This window comes from Macrobrachium rosenbergii, chromosome 55 (genome assembly GCF_040412425.1).
Source record: "Macrobrachium rosenbergii isolate ZJJX-2024 chromosome 55, ASM4041242v1, whole genome shotgun sequence".
NCBI lineage: Eukaryota > Metazoa > Arthropoda > Malacostraca > Decapoda > Palaemonidae > Macrobrachium > Macrobrachium rosenbergii.
Window position 1 is genome coordinate 72875163 of NC_089795.1, and position 20000 is coordinate 72895162.

At 34.2% G+C, this 20000-nt stretch overlaps 1 pseudogene; it reads right to left on the reverse strand.

Annotated features, from left to right (window-relative positions):
• The window catches only part of LOC136835832 (diuretic hormone receptor-like), a 192675-nt pseudogene that overhangs the window by 46161 nt on the left and 126514 nt on the right, over positions 1-20000 (reverse strand).

Genomic DNA, 20000 nt, shown 5'->3' on the forward strand with positions numbered 1-20000 from the left:
TACTCACCTATGTGTTAGAGCATATTTCCGCTGTAGAACAGTTATAGCCCTGATGATAGCCATGAATTAATGGCTGAAACAGCTGTTGGCATCAAAGAAACTGAACAAAGTAACAGTGATTTTCACAATTCCTTTTACTCTTGAAGATAAGAAATGTAGGAAATTGGAAATGTGTTGCCATAAGGTATTAGATGCCACGTGTCCCCTGGCAATCAGTAGAAATTGCGTAAGAGAAACAATCTTCCTAAAAGGTATATATTTATTGTGTGTGCCTGTGTATATCTATTATCATCATTAATTCATTTCCACCAATGTTGTTTTTAAAAAAAATTATGCTTTCCCGGTGCAGAAAACTTCAACGGCGTTGCTTGCTTTCTGTGCTCAGACAGACTGCTTATCGGTATCTCTTTGAAGCCCTCACTACACATTCCGCTATTAACCTTTGTCCTGCGCAAACTTCCTCACTTTTGGGATATTAAATTTGTTCCGTTTCATTACCTCTTCCACCCCATTTATCTAGCACGTTCTACGTCCGTCTCTTCCTTCCTTTTTACACCTTGAGATTTTGCACTTTTGTCATCCTCTACATGTCTTTCAACAGCTTATTTTAACTTCTTCACCCTTTTCACATTAATTTATGTCAGACACACGTATGTACAGTACATATGTATATATAAATTATATATATATATATATATATATATATATATATATATATATATATATATATATATATATATATATGTAATAGTTTTGTCACAAATTCATAAATTCTTTTGTATCCTTCTAGGCATTGTACAGATAATAGTTGGTTCTCAACCTTGGGGCGCCAGCAATTTCCAGCGGGGACGCAAGGCCTAGGAAAATTTAAAAATTCTAGAATTATATTCGTTATTTTCTTAACAAAGTGAGGAACTAATATCCAGACGTTTATAAAAAAATTAAAAAGTATTGCCTTTTTAACGTTAGTTTCCTATAGTCTACCACTCTAGTTAGACTAGGGCTTACCATTATTTTGTAATTATATTTACCTCCCCCTGTCCAATTTATTTTCCTCCTAATCTGGGAGAATTTTACTCATAGATAGGGGGCGTGGAGGGGAAGGACCAGCACTTAGAGGGCGTGTTAATAAAAAGGTTGAGAACCACTGCCCTATAGTTTATCTACCTTGACAGTACCGTATACACAGAAGTAATTGTGCATTTTAAGTGCATCTGCCCGTGCCAGGTTTGGAACCTATGCCTTTTTAGTTTTATACAGAGGTATACAGCTAACTTATTCATTATAATCATTATACTCTTCATACATATAATATTCAGCTAGTTCGCCTGGCAGAGCAGGTGCATTTTTTGCGTTCCTGGTGATCTGCACTTATGTGCTTTATTTCCCAGTTTGTCATGTGATGCAGTTAAAGATATAGATACATACGCAGTGAGAAAAGCACGGTCAAAGACGCAGTGTAGACAGATGTGTGGATGATTGAGGGATTACTGTATATATTTATTTTGTGGTAAGCTTGAGATATAACTTATATTATGGGACTTGAGTAAACACACCTGCATTAGGGCATCCATCGTTGATAATATGTTTATCAGGAAATGTATTAAAGATACAAAAAACACACAACTGTTAATACAAAAAACACACAACTGTCACAAATCATCAATTTTTTATAATCTCCCACTTACTTGTACTGAAGCGTAAACAATCCAGAAGAGATTGTGCAAGAGGTATGTGAAGAGTAGGTTCGTGTGGATTGTATTTCTCAAACATCTCAGGTCCCTGGAAAGATAAACATAAAAGCGTGTTGGATATAATGGACTGACATTGCATCTCAGAGACATTTAGATTACCTTAGATATATCTACTTTGTTAACAATATGAGAGTTCTGAGTCATTCTCCTACAGGGTTCATGGAAAAATTCTCTTTCGTATGCTTTAAAAAAAATGTTTTCACAATTACCGAGAATCGTTAAAATAGCTATATATGTATATATTATATTTTAAAATAAGAGCCCTCCGTCTGACATTTGCCCTTCCGTGGTATGTTGCAAAACCTCCGTCAACAGTTGCAGTATTGTGAGAATTATCTTTCAGCTTTTAGATAAACCAACACTGGAAAACTCACGCATTACAATATAAGCACTGCATGTTAAATATTGCACAAATGAGTGAATATCCAGGAATATAACAGAAGCTAATTCTGTCAGAACCAATTACTGTAATTCTGCATATTCTGTTTTATAACAAAAGAAGCTGCTATTATTATCGCAGGTAATAATAAAACTAATAATTATGGTAGCATCATAAGTAATATTTCATTTTTCAGGCTTTTGAGGAGGGTTTCAACATGTCAGTAAATTGAGCAACCCGCTTTTTCTAGTCTTCTTTATTTTATTTCTCTCCTTTGTGAATCCCTGCCTAATATTACCCTCACTTTTAAAAAAGTGACTGGTTTTGTTCTGTCCCCTTGCATAACGACAAGGACTTACGGGCAAATTTAATTTTAGAACAGTTTTTTGACGTACGTAATTGATTTAGTAACTGGCATCCAAGGGTTATTGTTGATGGTGTATTTCGTGAATTTAGTGTCCCACAATCTTGTGTATTGGGACCTTTGTTGTGACATTATTTCCGACTTTGATGATGTTATCAGCATCCATTTAATGTATACAGTAACGTAGTACTGCTCAGCAGTGCTTTGGTACCGGAAGTAGGGAATTTTTCAATGCATCATCCAGCCTCCCAGACAAAACTAAATGTCTCGTCAACATCGGCAGATATTCCGTTTTAGCAGACTGCCGTCAATGTGATTGGTTTCCAATAATCTCTTCGTATTCGGTTCTCTCATCTCGTATGCACAGCCAATATCTTTTACTTCCTTTTGCCTGAGTCTGTGCAACTGCAAGCTTACCGTTGTCAACTTTTCAGAAGAGATATTGAACATTATATGGCGGAATACATAGTTCAGGTTCGAAATTAAGAGCTTTGTTTCGAATTGAAAAATTTTTCCTCCGTTTATAAAGCGCATTGCAGAGACCAATAAAGGGAGAGGTTCAGTTCCAAAGCCTTCCTTTAACTTACGGAGAGCGTCATCAAAGACTTTCCCCGCTCTCTACATTGCATGGTTTGGATATGCAAATGCATTGCGCCCACGGTCCTCCCATTTCCATACCCGGGCCGTGTGTGCGTGGAGGCCAATCTAGGTTCAAATGTTTTTTTTTTTTCCATTCCCGTAATTTGATTGTAATGTATTTTTAAGTAGTCATTATATCATGTTTATGGGATTATTGGTTGCTCATTAACAGTTCATTATCCGATAAAATCAATAACAAAGTAACTTCGTGATCATTATGGCTAATATTAAAAAGCACGATTATTATATTTTAGTCCTAATGGTATTGCTATTACGTGAGGAACATGGAACAGAAAAGGGGTTCTGTTCTTTAAATGTATTTTCTCTTTTTAACACATATATGTGGACTCTTGCTTTGCCAGTCAGTGACCATTAGTGCTTGTTCCAAATGAATGTGTTGATTATGAATAATAATGGTAGCAATAAATGATATTAATAAATAAAGGATGACTAATGTCTGAAGGGATTATCAAATCAACTCTTGTGTGAAGAAGTGAATCTTTGTCGTTCAGTCAGAATGAAAGATAATTTCTGGGAGATGTTGAACTCGATTGCATACATTTTGTTTGTGGGAAATGAGGAATAAGATATTACGATGCAGCAAAAGTGGCTCAAAGTTGAACAGATTAATCAAGGTATTTTGAGGTGTTTTGGCAATGGAAAGAGACGGGGGGAAAAGATAGACCGATCAAAATGTGATAGTTTAAGAGTTAGCCCTTGTATGTTCATGAAGTGGGATAGTGTGCAGACAGACGTAATAATGATTTGCCATTTGTATGGCAATAACGTAATATGTCGAGGGTTTTTATAATTGTATGGAGAGGTTATGAAACTAAGAAAACGGACAGGTATCGTGAATGCAGTAATGATTATTTGAAACCACCAACCCTTTATGGCAAATAGCCTGATTATATACATTTTTATTATTATTATTATTATTATTATTATTATTATTATTATTTATTATTATTATTTATTATTATTATTATTATTATTATTATTATTATTATTATTATTATTAAAATTTGCATTTAAACTGACAATAAATAACGGAACTGAATTGTTTGCAAATTTATTTCTAAATATGAAAATCAATAGAAACAATATGTGTCATTTATACTGTACATGCCTGAATATGTTCATTATTGAGTGTGCATGGTCGAAATAGTTACGTAGATGTAAAAGCAAACATGGGAATGGTATGGAATATTTTTCATTTCCTTGTCCAAATTGTTAAATGATAGAGAGAGAGAGAGAGAGAGAGAGAGAGAGAGAGAGAGAGAGAGAGAGAGAGACCTACGAACCTAGTTTTCTTTTAACTGTCACTGAGAACTTTGTAAGATAAATTTCCTTGATCGATTGCCAGTAAGAATATAATCAGCAAAGCATAACTTTCACAGATTTGTAAAAATGTATTTTTTCGACTATACTCTGGAGGAATAACAGTGTGTGAAATAGCATAATTAACAATAACTTTAATGGAAGAAATATTTTGTCCTCTGACATTTCATATACATCTTACTCAAACCCAGACAGTATTCCCACTCTTTTTAAAATGAATGTTCGTTTTACTTTTAACGAACTTGCTTCTAAATCATTCCAGCGTTTTGAGCCTTCATTCTTGATTGTTTTGTTGTGCTTTGCTTACAAAAGCATCATATAACATTTCAGTTTTGACATTACAGATTTCTTTTCCTCTTATCTTTAGTTAATTCTTGTTTGTTTTTGTATACCTTGCTTACAGAAACACCAAATGACAATTCAGATATTTCCTAAATTTATTATAGTTATCATTTCTCCCTATCTTTAGCCAATTATTTCTCTATTAATTATCATTTATTTTGTTATCCTTGACTTTAAAAGATATTCAAAGAAACTCCCAAAAATGTTTAAAGGCACTCTCAAACCAATGACTGCGGCACTTACTGGAATGAAATGAAAATCCACAAGGCGAGAGTGACAGCAATTAAGCTAAGCGAATTCCCGATGTAGAAAATAGTGCTGATCGTGCTGACGGTCGACTCCGTCGTCTCCGAAGTGTTGGTCAGCGCCTTTAGACAGAACTTATACGAAGACTTTTTGGACCAAGTGCCGTTGGAGTAGCAGTAGAGCGTGGCGTTGTTCTCTGTGGGGGAGAGATGGTAAAGAATAGTTATTATTTGGAAGAGTGGGGATAGAGTTATACTTTAGGATTTGGTAGATGTTGAATAAAGTAAGAGTAATTATTTAAGAAAGAGCCGTTGAACCATGTAAGAGAAATATCTTAAGAAAGAGTCAACTGAATATTGAATATTGTAGAAGGGGCAGTGTTAAAGAAAACTGGGAGGCACTATGTTATATATATATATTAGGAGAGGTATCTAGTAAAAATGGGGAGTATTAAGTTCTGCTTTGTAGATATTCTATGTTGTACAAATTAAGGAAGAACTGGAACAATATGTGTTCTGATTTAGTGAATACAGAATATTATAGGAGAAATCATTTTATGAAGATTTTGGTGGCCACGATTATATTTGTCGATTTTGATAAATATTGTTATGGTAGCAAAGATGATTTTAGTAAGAGTTGGGGCCATTTGACCTTTTTCAGTATGATGGATATTTAATGCTATAGGAGAAAGAATTTCACAAATAGTGAGGACCATGGTATTATTTCCGAATAAAAAATAGTAATTATAGCTGGATAAATCATTCGTGGAAGAGTCGGGACCATGATGATGTTTTACGATTTGGTACTAATCATTTTGGTGTAAAGATAATTTTACAAAGAGTGAGGACCATACTGTTTGAATGTTTGATGGATAATTAAATATTTCAGTAGCGATAATTTTAGGAAAAGTTGAGACAGTTTTACTTTTTTATTTGATGGATATTGAATATTCAAGCAGAAATAATTTTTTGCATAGAACTGAGACCATAATGCCAATTTGGATTTGAAGAGTATTGATGATTGTAGGAAAGAAAATGTAAGGAATTTTGAGGACCATGATATTATTTTACAGTTTGACAGGCATTTAAGATTGTAGTAAAGATAATTTTAGAAAGTTTTAGGACCATATAATTTTTTCTCTTGAAAAGCATTGAGTATTGTAAAATATAATTTGTCCTTGCCATGCCGTAAAGACATCTGCACTCTCCCTTTTCCGCTCTTGTCGATGCTGTCGAGTGTAAATCATTCCACAGAAGAAGTCATTCTGTTTGTCTTTTTTTAAAAGAGGGTGTCCATAGTGGCTGTGACCCCAATTTTCAAATCTAATTAAAACCTTTCATGATTACTCGTGGCCGCACGCCGCCCTCTACCACGACCACGTGACTTGGCAGAGGTGTTGCTTTTCTTTACCTACTCGTCAATCGATCATGTTGATCCCTCATTCATTCAGCTCACGTCACTTACTGAGAGAGAGAGAGAGAGAGAGTTTTTATCGGAGCGCTTTTTACTAGGACAGACCCAAATAAGACTTTGAAAGTCTGGAAGACATCGATTTCTTTCCGTGACCTTACAATCCCTTTCAGTTCAAGAGGACGGTTTTTATCCTCTAAAGAGTGAGATATATCGGTGTCAATCCTCGTCTTCTCATATTTCTTGTTTTCTTATTTTTAGCTCAGCGAAGATTTGGATGCATTTGGTTTCAATATTAATTTTTTACATTAAATTCGTCCTTATGAATGACTGCTTATTTCTATTCAGAATTTGGATTAAGTCGTTATAATGGTGGATCATTTAACCAGTGAATTAAACATTTTGACAGAGGTCGCTAAAAGCGTTACAAGAACGGATACGATTATCATTACAAAAGGAGGAAGTAAATCACTACTAAAAGAGGTGAGGAGAAACGTTGCGAAAAGGAACCAAGACCTAAAATTGAAAAAAAAATTAGAATTATACGAAAGGAATAGCGAAAACCATTCGTTAAGCACACACTTGGAAAATCATAACATATAGGGACAGACAGAGAGAAATTTTCCCTTGTTTTTCCATTCAGGCTTGGGCAAATTAAGGTTTTAAGTAAAAGGTAAAAGCTTAAAATCAACAGAAAGAGAGTTGTACTTTTATTTTTGAGATGATGAGTATACAGAAGTTTAATCGAGATTGTATTCATGCACAGAAAAAATCTGCATGTTAATAGCCTTACTAGGAAGAACACTAGCTGAAATTGAATTGAGATTGTATTCAAGTATAGAAAAATATTCATACTAATAGACTTACTAGGAAGAACACTAGCTGAAATTGAATTGAGATTGTATTCAAGTACAGAAAAATATTCATACTAATAGACTTACTAGGAAGAACACTAGCTGAAATTGAATTGAGATTGTACTCAAGTACAGAAAAATATTCATACTAATAGACTTACAAGGAAGAACACTAGCTGAAATTGAATCAAGATTGTATTCAAGTACAGAAATATATATTCATTCTAATAGACTTACTGGGAAGAACACTAGCTAATAGACTTAATAGGAAGAACACTAGCTGAAATTGAATCGAGATTGTATTCAAGCACAGAAAAAAACATTCATACTAATAGACTTACTAGGAAGAACACTAGCTGAAATTGAATCGAGATTGTATTCAAGCACACTTACTAGGAAGAACACTAGCTACTGTATGCTTGTACTTAAATTCTTCTAAGAGGACGCTTATAAGATTATATTATGACACAAAATTTTCCTATTTTACCGAATTATTGAAAAATATTGGAAATTTAAAGGTCTTAAAAATCAGAAATAAGTGCGAAGGAGTAACAGGTAAATTCAGAGACACGAAAAGTGTCATATGCTCTGTGTGGTCTTAACAAGAACGCAGTTCAGATCGGCATAGATATCCTCAGATGAAATAGACCGGAGATCAGAGAGAAGATTGAGAAGGAAATTAAAACTCAGGGAAATTAAAATAGCGGTCACAGGTTTGGCAAGTAAAATGAAAAAACGTCAGGAATAGGGATTTTATTAAACTCAGAAAAGACGAGAGAAATAAATCTGATATAATTTTATTGGCACCATGAAACCACAGGTAAAATTTTATTGATACCACGAAACCACAGATAAAATTTTATTGACACCATGAAACCACAGTTAAGAGAAATAAATTGAATGCTATAAATTAGGAAAGAAAGCTGATGCAAATCCATCTGTACTGTACCCTCAATTGGAATTACAAATGTCAGAAGCAGCAACATAGTCTACAAAAATCTTACAGAGAGTGATCACCATGGTGAAAACAATAAATTTATACCTGGAACGTTTCTACATACACTAGCTTAAAGAAGACATGCTTCCTCGAAAAAGGATGAATCACAAGAAAACCAATGAATTTATAAGGCTGGAAAACATATTACAAACCAGAAAAGTGTGCAGTCATATGATTGACTTGTTTATGTCATCGGACGTCGCCGTGAGACGCTGAGAAAGTTAACACTAAAATGTTATCTTAACAGCCAGCATTAGTAGACCCTACAAAAGCGAATAAGGAAAAATCAATGAGTTGATTACTCTGCTGAATAGCCTGATGCATTTTCCTGAAGTCCAACTTCAGATCTTTGCTCCGGGTTCCTGACTGGCTCATAAAGAGAAGTCGCTTCATAAAAGGACTCCTAATGATTGCCATGCTATTCATATACCAACTTTGGTTTCTTTTATGTCTGCGTCCATTTTGTGTATTCTCTCTCTCTCTCTCTCTCTCTCTCTCTCTCTCTCTCTCTCTCTCTCTCCACTTTTTGGAGTTACTTAATCATGTTGCCTGACATTATATCTCTGGTGTCCTTTGATGCTCATAATCCTGTTTCCATAGTGATCGAGTTATTTACATAAACAGTTATAATTCGACACTGTAATTTTATGCTTATTACTAATATTTCCACTATTAACACGCACAAAGTATAAATATACAATGCAAAACCTTCCGATAATTAGACAACTATAGCTGGTTCACTTAAGGTAGATTTTTGGGCCCATGATCTAGTAAACATTCATTGTAGGCGTCACTAACACATAAACAAAATATCATTGCCTCCTGTCTCCCAGATCAAAATGGTGGTGATATTTGGTAGTCCAACCGTTACGTGACAAGATGTAGGTGACGTCACGACAAGTTTAAATTTCTTGGGAAAGCGGCTTCTGGAAGATGCACCCTGGTTAGATAATGACCAGTAATGCAGTGAAGAGTTCCAAGAAAATAAGGAACTAAAATTGGCATCATTAAAGATGGTAGGGACTCAGAAGAAAACGGAAGACGTGAATTACATGAAGCCAGGCTCTACGATAAACATTATATTTCTGAGGCTGTTGTTGTTCGGATTTAAAGTTTGCTGCACTCTTTTGCAGTTTTTAGCGCAGTAAAGACAACAGATTATTGTAGAACCAGAGACCATTTATGGCTAATCCATGGTTTAGTAGAGAAAGTAATTTTAGAAATGAAAATGAAAATATAGAGAATGAAAGTAGAAGTTACCTTAAAAAATTGGCAGAAGATAAAGACATGCTGGTGGCCACACCCATTTTTATACAAGTATAAAATTATAAGGTAGTGGTAAATGTAATTGTTGAACAGTTTTCGTAAAGTATAATGAAGTAAATTTGCTTTTCTTGCTGCAGAAACAGGGTAACAATATTTAACCTTATGAATTTAGATAGCTCACTAATGACTGTGATGTAAAAACAAATAACAGTAACAGTAATAATCAGTTTGCAAGTTTCATCTTTTGATATAAGATCAAGCTTGAACACTGCTTCGACAGTGTCACAGTGATCTACTTCCTGAGGGCAATTTAATTTCCTTACAGGTAACAGCTACGTGTAAGCATTTAAATTATGATAAATGGTTTTCATGCTGTATTTTGTTTTATATACCTCTCCTCAAAAGGGATCCGTACTTCTTTTGGTGTTTTATTTATTTTTACTCGCTGTCACGCTCATAATTTAACATCGACAATTTTTCGTATTCATCCTTCTTTAGATATCTACAAAGTAATTAGTTTTAAAAGTAAAAACATTGTCTCAAATATTTCATATGTATATTTGCATTATTTTTTATTTACAAAGTCTTTGTACTATGCAAGTCCTCAAGTTTTTGTCGTTCTGTTTCTCTTAAGTCCACATTTTTTTTATACTGTTATACCACAGAGTCCTGAAACTTTATGACGTCTTGTCTCAACTACCAAAGTTTTTAAAAATTTTTTTCATTCTTTTCTTTTTTTACAACCACTAAAGTCGTCTTTTTTCTCTCTCTCAAGTATCCGCATACTTTTTGTTGTCTCTTTGTGGTGGTTTAATCATCACTCCCATCTGAATTCTTTGTAAGCCAAAGCATTCTTTGACGAGGAAAAATGTGTATTTAGAAATAGACGGTAGATTTAGAATTAGGTGGGTAGGATTTTTGACGGAGTAGTTTCTTGGAAAAACAAAGTTTCTTCTTGATAAACTGACATTTTCTCAAACCACACTTCCTATTATGTTTAGATAACAAGGAAAATGTAAGAGAAATTTATGGATATATGTAGAAACTGGAAGAGGGGAACAGAATTATCGTTGATTATGTTGTAGAAACTTCATTGGTTTTCAACGGTAAAATATAGTTTTCATAATAAAATAGCTTTTAATGGTAAGTTTTATCAATGCTTATCATTGCTGTTCACTTCGATTTTTCGTATGTCATTTGATCCGTGAAATAGTTATATAATGCACAGCTAAGTTTTTTCTGTGCTACTGGTTTCATGTTAAAAATTTTTTTTTTTTTTTTAACTCGTCAAGTGAAGCAGATCTCTTCTCAAGCTTAATGAGATTCCAGGGGTTTCTCTTACCATGTGATGTAATAACTTCCGGCAACGGTGAGTTCAGTTCATTATTATTATTATTATTATTATTATTATTATTATTATTATTATTATTATTATTATTATTATTTACTAAAGGCGAGTGGAAACTAAAATATCTCTCAAATTTTTTTAGCAAACTTCCACATCGTTGGACACTCAATTTCGAAAATAGGAAAGAGCAGAAGTTGTACGCTTTCAGTGAAGGACCGCCTTCAGAATTTATGATGAGAAAATCATAAATTCACTATTGAATATCTCCTCTCTTTTACCTTTTTCTTATTGAATTTTTCCGTTTTACGCTGAATATATATATATATATATATATATATATATATATATATATATATATATATATATATATATATATATATATATTTGGGTGTTAGCTGTGTATAATATGAGCTTGGTGTAAATGTAATATTCAATTTTATTAGTATACCAACTTCGAATTTATATAAAGTGTATTATCACTTCCGCTGCTGCGTAATTAGAATTGATCACGAACTGCGCTTTCCTTTGCAGTTTTATTTGATGGATATTTGCAACTTTAATTTATTTTTCTTACTGCTCTCTCTTCCTCCTAAAAGTAATCTTATTTTGTTTCCCTCATCACACTCGTGAAAGATGGGAGAAGCTTTAATTTATTTTTACTGCTCTCTCTCTCCTCTCTAATCTTATTTTGTTTCTCTCTCTCTCTCTCTCTCTCTCTCTCTCTCTCTCTCTCTCTCTCTCTCTCTCTCTCTCTCTCCCTTATGCCAAGACTCCTTTTCTCTTTGGGAGTCTGCAGATTTACCCTAACAACTCGCCGAATTTTCCATTACCATAATTAAATTACGAGCTCCATCCTTGTGTAATATCTCATATGCATTTTCCAATAGCTCTGAGTGTTCTTGTTGTTGTTGTTTTTGTTGTTGTAGCTCTTCTTCTTTTCTACCTCTTCTTCCTCTTTTTATCCTCATTAATAATAATAATTATAATAATAATAATAATAATAATAATATTATTATTATTATTATTATTATTATTATTATTATTATTATTATTATTATTATTATTATTAGGGAGGAGGCCTTCTCTGAGGGCAGGTAGTATTGAAAATAATGGCTATTATTATTATTATTATTATTATTATTATTATTATTATTATTATTATTATTATTCATTATATGCTCCAGTTTAAATATATTTCAATAACTTTTTGGGCAAGTTACCGTAGGCTAGATCTCCCACACGGGAAAAGAGAAACGAAATCAACACATACAAAGTTGAAGTGAAGCAAAAAATGAATAAATGAAACTAAGGATCAAATAAGGAAAAAAATATTCAACAGACAGCTTCAATAATACATAAATGCAGAATTCACTCCGTACATTTGATTATTCCTCTTGCTGTTTAATTTCTAGAATTAACTTTATTTCCTCCGTCCCTAATACATGCAAATAATGACTAATAATAAATGCCAAGAGCATTATTCTATTTACGATCTCGATGGCAACAGATGTACTTGATATATTGCGTTACTGAAGTTTACACCGTTAGTAGATGATTAAGTAGGAAAACATTATTTGACATGGCGTGATCTTAAGCATGCAAATTCATTTTGCTTAATAAGTAGCAATACTAATAACAAAGGGTGTATGTATTTACATTAATCTTGGGCAACAGTTTATTAAGAATTCCATTTGAGTTCTGAAACTTACGAGCTCAGTATGTTAGGACAAATAGTTCGTAATTGCAGAACAAGTAAAAAATGCGCCGAAGTTTCTTCGGTGCAATCGAGTTTCTATACAGCGTATAATGCTGTATATACGCTCAGCCACCACCCATGAAACTCAGCCGCGGTCCATGAAACTTTCACCCACGGCCCGGTGGTGGCCTATGTTGTTGGACGCACGACCATGGCTAACTTTAACCTTAAGTAAAATAAAAACTACTGAGGCTAGAGGCCTGCAATTTGATATGTTTGATGATTGGAGGATGGATGATCAACATACCAATTTGCAGCCTTCTAGCCTCAGTAGCTTATAACAAGACGGCGAGTATGAGACAAGTTCAAAGTATTCTAATTTATTGACACAAAATCTCTGACAGGTCAAGAACTCTTGCGAGCGGAAAAGTAGAATTTGACATTAGAGGAAAACAGCGGGACGTCTATATACAGTCAGATGTTTTCTCACACCTGAAGAATGGTTAACAATTCTATATACAAATTAGGAAGAGGTTTCAAATACATATGGTTAGAAAGCTTGCAATGCCTTACATACATTCAGTTAAGTATACCTTAGTTTAACCAGACCACTGAGCTGATCAACAGCTCTCCTAGGGCTGGCCCGAAGGATTAGACTTATTTTACGTGGCTAAGAACCAATTGGTTACCTAGCAACGGGACCTACAACTTATTGTGGAATCCGAACCCCATTATACCGAGAAATGAATTTCTCTTACCAGAAATAAATTCCTCTAATTCTTCTTTGTAATTACAGTTCTGCCAAGGATATAAAATATCTTCTGAAAAATGCATAAAATATCGCTTGAATCAGGAGCGCTGGATCTGTGTTTCCTGAGAGTCTCTGTGCGTCATGGGGATTTTTGTTTTGAAGCGAGGATGGCCTGAGGGTCCCGGCGGCATATTGCACCAGCCCCGATTTTTTTTTTGCCATGCCCCTAGGTTAGGTTGGTTAGGTTAGGTTATTCAAGTTGTTGTGTACGTTTATTGCAATTTGGGTGTGGGAAACGTAATGAGATTATTTTCGAGAAAATCCCATGGTTAGTTTTTAAGATATAGCGCCCTCTTTTTTCAGGGAAAGTTCCGGGCTGGTGCAGTACGCGGTTACATCTCGGGAAAATGCGTACCGGCGACAGCTCTGGACCTCGCAAGCTTTAAAGATCCGAGGGCGGACAGAAAAAGTGCGGACGGACAGACAAATAGCCATCCCAATGGTTTCTTCTACAGAAAACTAAAAATGTCATAATACTTGCATCTTTTATTGCGTTTTCCATTCACTCTAGCATTTTCTTTCGATTTGTTTCTGTACATTTAGCAGCAGAGCAAATATGGATGTATCCAAGTGTTTATCAGTAGTATTGGTTAGTACTTCCGTTTATTTGTCTTCATCCGAGAGAATGGCTGTTCATACACGGAAGTACGACAAGCTGAACCGGCCAAAAGCGTGTATTGTGATGCCTTTCTCTTTCCATGCTCTCAAAAAAATGTCGGTCTCAATGACCAGAGACTTAAATGCTTCCAAATTTAGAGAATTTAGAATTATCAGATGGTTGTTTTAGCGCCAAAAATGAGTTTTTCTGGAGTCTTCTCAGCGACATTACTGTGCTTAAAACTGGTATTAGACAAGAAACTAACCCCTGCTGGCTTTTTTCTATGGCAAATGATGCAATAACTATAATTGTACAGTGTCATACTATCTTTCTTAGATAATTTTTCTCATTATATATATACATATATTATATAATATATATATATATATATATATATATATATATATATATATATATATATATATATATATATATATATTATAATATGTATATATATATAAACACGCATATATATATACACACAATATGTATTATATCACGCATATATATACACACAAAGGATTAGGTGAAATTTGCCTCTTACTAAAATAACACTGAATAACGCTGATTAATAATGCATCATAAATCCCAGACTACGATTTCCAGGAAGTATATTTCCGGGTCCGCCCTTAGCGCTTATCTCAGAGCGCACAGAATTCAGAGACGTGACTAAGGTGTTATTCAGGACTTAAAAATCGGGATCCGCGATTAACGCCGTTCTCACAGTGCCTAAAAATCCCGATCCGCGATTACTGCGTTTCCAAGTGTTCAGAAGGGTCCGGCATCACCTCAAAACACACATCCACTTTAAAGGTCGAGTGTGAGACACTAGGCAGCCATCTGTATATTTGATGAGAGAAGAGTTTAAAAAAAAACTCGCATGAACAGGAGGTGCATTTGGCTTCCTATGTTGGAATATCGGCCGTGACATGTTTTTTTTTAAGTTAGATTTTCGTTTTTTTTTTTTTTTTTTTGCGGAAGGGTAGACATCTAGTTTATTTTCTTTCTTTTTTTTTGTCTTTTGCTGGAGGTTAGCCTCCTAGTTTTTACTGGAAGATAGATTTCTAGTTTATTTTTTTGCTGGAGGTTAGAATTCTATTTTTTTTCTGAAATTATATTTTTATTTTTTCTTCTGGAAGTGAGATTTCTATTTTTTTCTGCTGGAAGTTAGATTTCTAGTTTATTTGTTTTTCCAAGAAGTTAGATTTCTACTTTTTCGTGGTGGTTAGACTTCTGTTTTATTTGACCTTTTTTCGCGAATAGGCTGTTTACACTAATTATGTTCCTCTGCCCATGACACTTTTTCATGTAAAATACCTCATTAGACCATTAAAATGTATTTGCGCTCATCATTTTACCAGGGCCAGCTTTTTTTTGAACATCTTGAAACCGTGAGGATTTTTGGGAAGTGACATACCAAGATATGTAAAACCGCGTCATGAAAATTCACAATAGTCGTGAATCATAGTTTTGTGCTTGCACTTGAATCTTGGCCAATGACTTTACACTTCAACAGACTTACAATTTAGAAGATGAATGTTTCAAACCTGAATATTCACAAACAATGTGGTTTATCCATATTTTTAAGCCTGCATTTCATTAGTTTTATTACAAGATGTTGCTGTGTATTGTTGGGACGAACTCCAAAAATAAATAACGATTTAATTACTTATATGCATCGCCTAATTGAAAGAAAATGGGAAAAACGTTTCACGGTTCCTTGATAAGTTTGTGAAAAGCACTAGATATCTACATGTGTATCAGACCAGTAAGGAAATGAAAATTAACGATTTTTTTTTCTCCAAAATAAAGTCTAAAGCGTTCGTATTCCTTGGAAAAACTTCAGATAGAAAGTCCTAAGTCTTAAACTTTCCAAGATATCTAAAGTCACTGAAATTCTAATATCTATAGAAGAAAGTCTGAAACTCCAAGATGTCTAAACTCATTATAATTCTAATATCTATCGGCTAAAAACAGTGCGTGATTCATTTGTATAATTTATTTTATTTGTGAGGGATAATTTATGTCCCGTATATCAAAGAAATGGGGTGTTATATCGTACTGTCCAATAACAGCCTCGATCCCCGTTAAGAAACGTCAAATAGTGATCTAAGGTTATCGTTTCTTATAGCAAGAACAGCCTTTTCCTTTTGGTTTATTAAAGTGTTTCATATTTTCCCTTGTTTTTCGTTTTGCATTGAACTGTTTTGTCAGAGAACTCTGGCCAAGCTAAAGCAGTTTTGAACATACCGTTTAGACAAAGAGCGAAAAAGCTTTGCCTCAATAAAGAACATAAGCGTTCACATTAAATACTCGGAAGATGTAATGCTGTGGCTTTTATATTTTATTTTTCATGTCTTCCATTTTCCGCCTTTCCCCTCTTCAAGTGCTCTTCCTTTGTTCCTGTTCCCTATTGTGCTCTACTATATATACATGAAGGATGATATGCAAGCGTTAAAGATCATGTGGAAAAGGCTTATGGTGTATGTGTGTATATATTAAGTTTAATGCCTTTACCAGGTAATGAAGTGCAGCTTTAATTTAGGATCTTACCTCAATTCATTTCTCAAGATTTATGTTTTGCTTTGATTATTTTTTTTTTTTTGTGCCCTTAGGTAACCCTTACCCTTTCGAGGGGAAAATACATATTTAGAATTTGTACGAACAAAGAAAAACGTACAGAAGAATATCTTTATGTAAATGTCAGTTCGTAGACAAAGGTTAAGAAACGTTCCCACTCTTGAACATTTCTACCAAACGCCCATGCTTGGTTTACAGCCTAAACGTGGTTCAAAGGTTGTGTCATAATCCAGTTAAGGGGCTACAGTAGTCTATTCCTTGAGTTTTACCATATTTCCCACGTTAACACTTTAGGTGAAGGGAGGTACGCAAGTATGGATGTATTTTAACATCTATAAAATCTAGAAAATATATGAAAGTAGTAAAGGAGCAGATAAATTTTGTTCTTCATTTTGTACCATTTTCATTTAGGGAGGAGGCACTATAATGTGATAAGTTCGGGTCTCAACAGGTCTTTTCTAGATTGAGGTAGATAGCCCCATGCCCTTCTTTCCTCTTGTGTTCTTGTTTCTAATTTAGATGTATTTATCTAATTTTGTTTATTTTTTTTATTAAGAAACAAAGGAAGGAAAAAGGAATGGTCAAAAGGGGTAAAAATAACGGAAGTAAAGAAAGCGCCAGAGAAATGTTAGCCTGAAAACAACTCCCAGAACAAGACAGGAGCCTCAAGTGCGAGGGGCCTCAGAGAGAAGCAACACCACAGGCTCCCGCTAACCTCTCAAATTTTAAACTTGAAAAAGACTCACAGTCCTTCACTAAAGTTCTATGTAGTCTCGTCATTCGAACATTATGCTTGTTTATTCCGTAGTTATTTTTTATATTTATATCCTGCATTCGTTATTCCTTTTTCAATCATTATTTTCTCGAATATCATTGCGATCGTCTATGCGCACTGCTCCTTAATATGGGGTTAAACATACAAGAAGAAAATAAGTGAGAAAGAATACGACTTATCTGAACGTCTCATGATTTCTGAAAAAATTAACGTGTTCCTTTATGGGAGTCCGACGATTATAGTTTTTTCTTACAAAAGTTCCTTGAGGGGCGAGTGTTAAATGCGTAGGTTTCTAATCATGAAAGTGACTTTATTCCCAAGAAAATTATAATTAATTGACCTCATTCTGGTATCTTAAAAAAGTTTTAGTATTGTCGTTGTCATAAGTACTTAAGTAATGATGAAATAAGTACAAGCCTCTGGCGTAATACAACAATTTCAGTCCTTCAAATAAACTCAAAGACAAGGAAAGTTATAATAATAAGGGTTTGCGGGAAAAAAGTTCAGTGTTGAATAGACTGGAGGGTTAATATTAGACTGAGAACGTCCCCGAATAAAAGTCATTATGAAAAAATTCTGTCCGGTAAAAACTACTAAAAAAAAATTAAGTCGTCAGATGAGATAGGAAAATAAGGTTCCTAATTCTACAACTCATCAGTTTCTCAGATAAAAAGGCACAGTGAACAAGTGGAGTTACAATATCTCTCTCTCTCTCTCTCTCTCTCTCTCTCTCTCTCTCTCTCTCTCTCTCTCTCTCTCTCTCTCTCTCTCTCTCAGACACACACACACACACACAAAAGGAAGCACAATCATTTATATAAAGCATCAGTACCTCGTTATATAATTTCCTTATGGCATTAGATGATATTAAGGTTAAGTATCAGATCTTTTCTAACACTTATCGTTGTCTTTGTCCCATGGTCATGGTGACTTAATGAGAAACTGAATTTATTAACGATAAGAAGCCATGGCCGGGATTCAATCACAGGCTGAAATATTTCGAAGGGCAGAAAGCCGATACTTATTAGGGAGAAAATTAAATTGGTATAGAAGATAAGAACCAATACCGAATCTCGATGAGGAGAAAATGAAAAAGAAATATGAGAACCAATACATAAATTGCGCCCACTCCTTCCCCTTCTCGTCCACCCATGGCCGGAAAAGTCATTATCAACGATATTGAAGTTCTTCAAAATGCGGATACTGAGATCTCGCACTGTTGTCATCTACATAATTTTTCAAAAATATTATTCAGATTATTCAAATACACTTGCAAAATTCATTCATATATTTTGGACTACATGACTGGCGCACTCGTGTAGAAATGAATTCGGAAAAAAGAAATTCGTTTGGTTTTCGTAGGACAATTCTCTATTCAGTTACTGATGAGGTATGGTCTGTTAATGATTTAATTAGCGGAGATCATGAAGTCCATTTAGATCTAATTAATCATGCATGATTGGTGAACGAAATGTGGCACTATGCGGTGGAAATTTGTCGGTAACAAAAGATATTTACCGATTAAAATACAAAATAGTTCTATCGTCAGTATGAGTAATGTGGTTGATTGCTTAATCGCTTTGTAACCAATAATACGTCTAAGCATTTGAAATAATATTGAATACTAGGTTTCTCGGTAACTGTAGGTAGTAGCGGACAGGCCTTAATTGTTGATATTTTACTCGGAGAAAGCTTATGCTCACGCTTTCGTTTGGAGCAAGCTAGAAAGACCATAAACTTTGTAAACAAATTTCGTATTATTTATTATTATTATTATTATTATTATTATTATTATTATTTATAAGCGAGCAGTGGGATAGTATGGGCGAGTTAATTTCATTATATGGTGTATCAGTCCTCGGATAATTGACCTGAAAGAAAATATTGACTACGTCGGTGAAGCAATTCCACCTCATAAATCCTCAATGAAAGCCGGAAGGATAACACCTGGTCGCTCCACACTCACAAAGAGGGGGAAAAAACGAGCAAAAAACGCAGCCAACAAGTGATTATACAGTAAGAAACAAACAGTTGTTTTGAAAAGTAAAGCCGTGTCATTTTAAGTGTTGATCGTTGTTGATCCATTGTCTCTTTATATGGTAACCTTTAGAAAGACTGAAGAAACTGAGTATGCCGTAAAGATGAAGATATTATTCGAAAGAAAGGGATCTTCAAGGGAATAACTGTTACTTGTAAAATCATAGGAGTTTAATCATATAGCGAATTCATGTAAAATAAAAAAATATCGGTAACGTAATTTGAATGTTCGTTGCAAAGTCGAAAAAATGTGAAAAAGTGTGCTTTTGAAACACCGCATAAAGTTTTCTTTATGGTTACTAAAGCTTTCATAAAACTTTTGATTACTTCTGCAAATAAAAGGAAACAAGATAAATTTAGCGATTTCAGATTTTCAGCACCAACCTTAACACAAGTTGAAATTGAAGAACAGTTTTGATTACAAAAGATAGAAAAAGTCAGCTATTGTCTCTGTAAAATTATTCAAATATCTCATCACATATTTATTGAACAATTACCAAAAACGAAAACAAAGCAAATGCGAAAGTGAGATGTAGAGTAAGTGGTTGAAGTTTCTCAATATA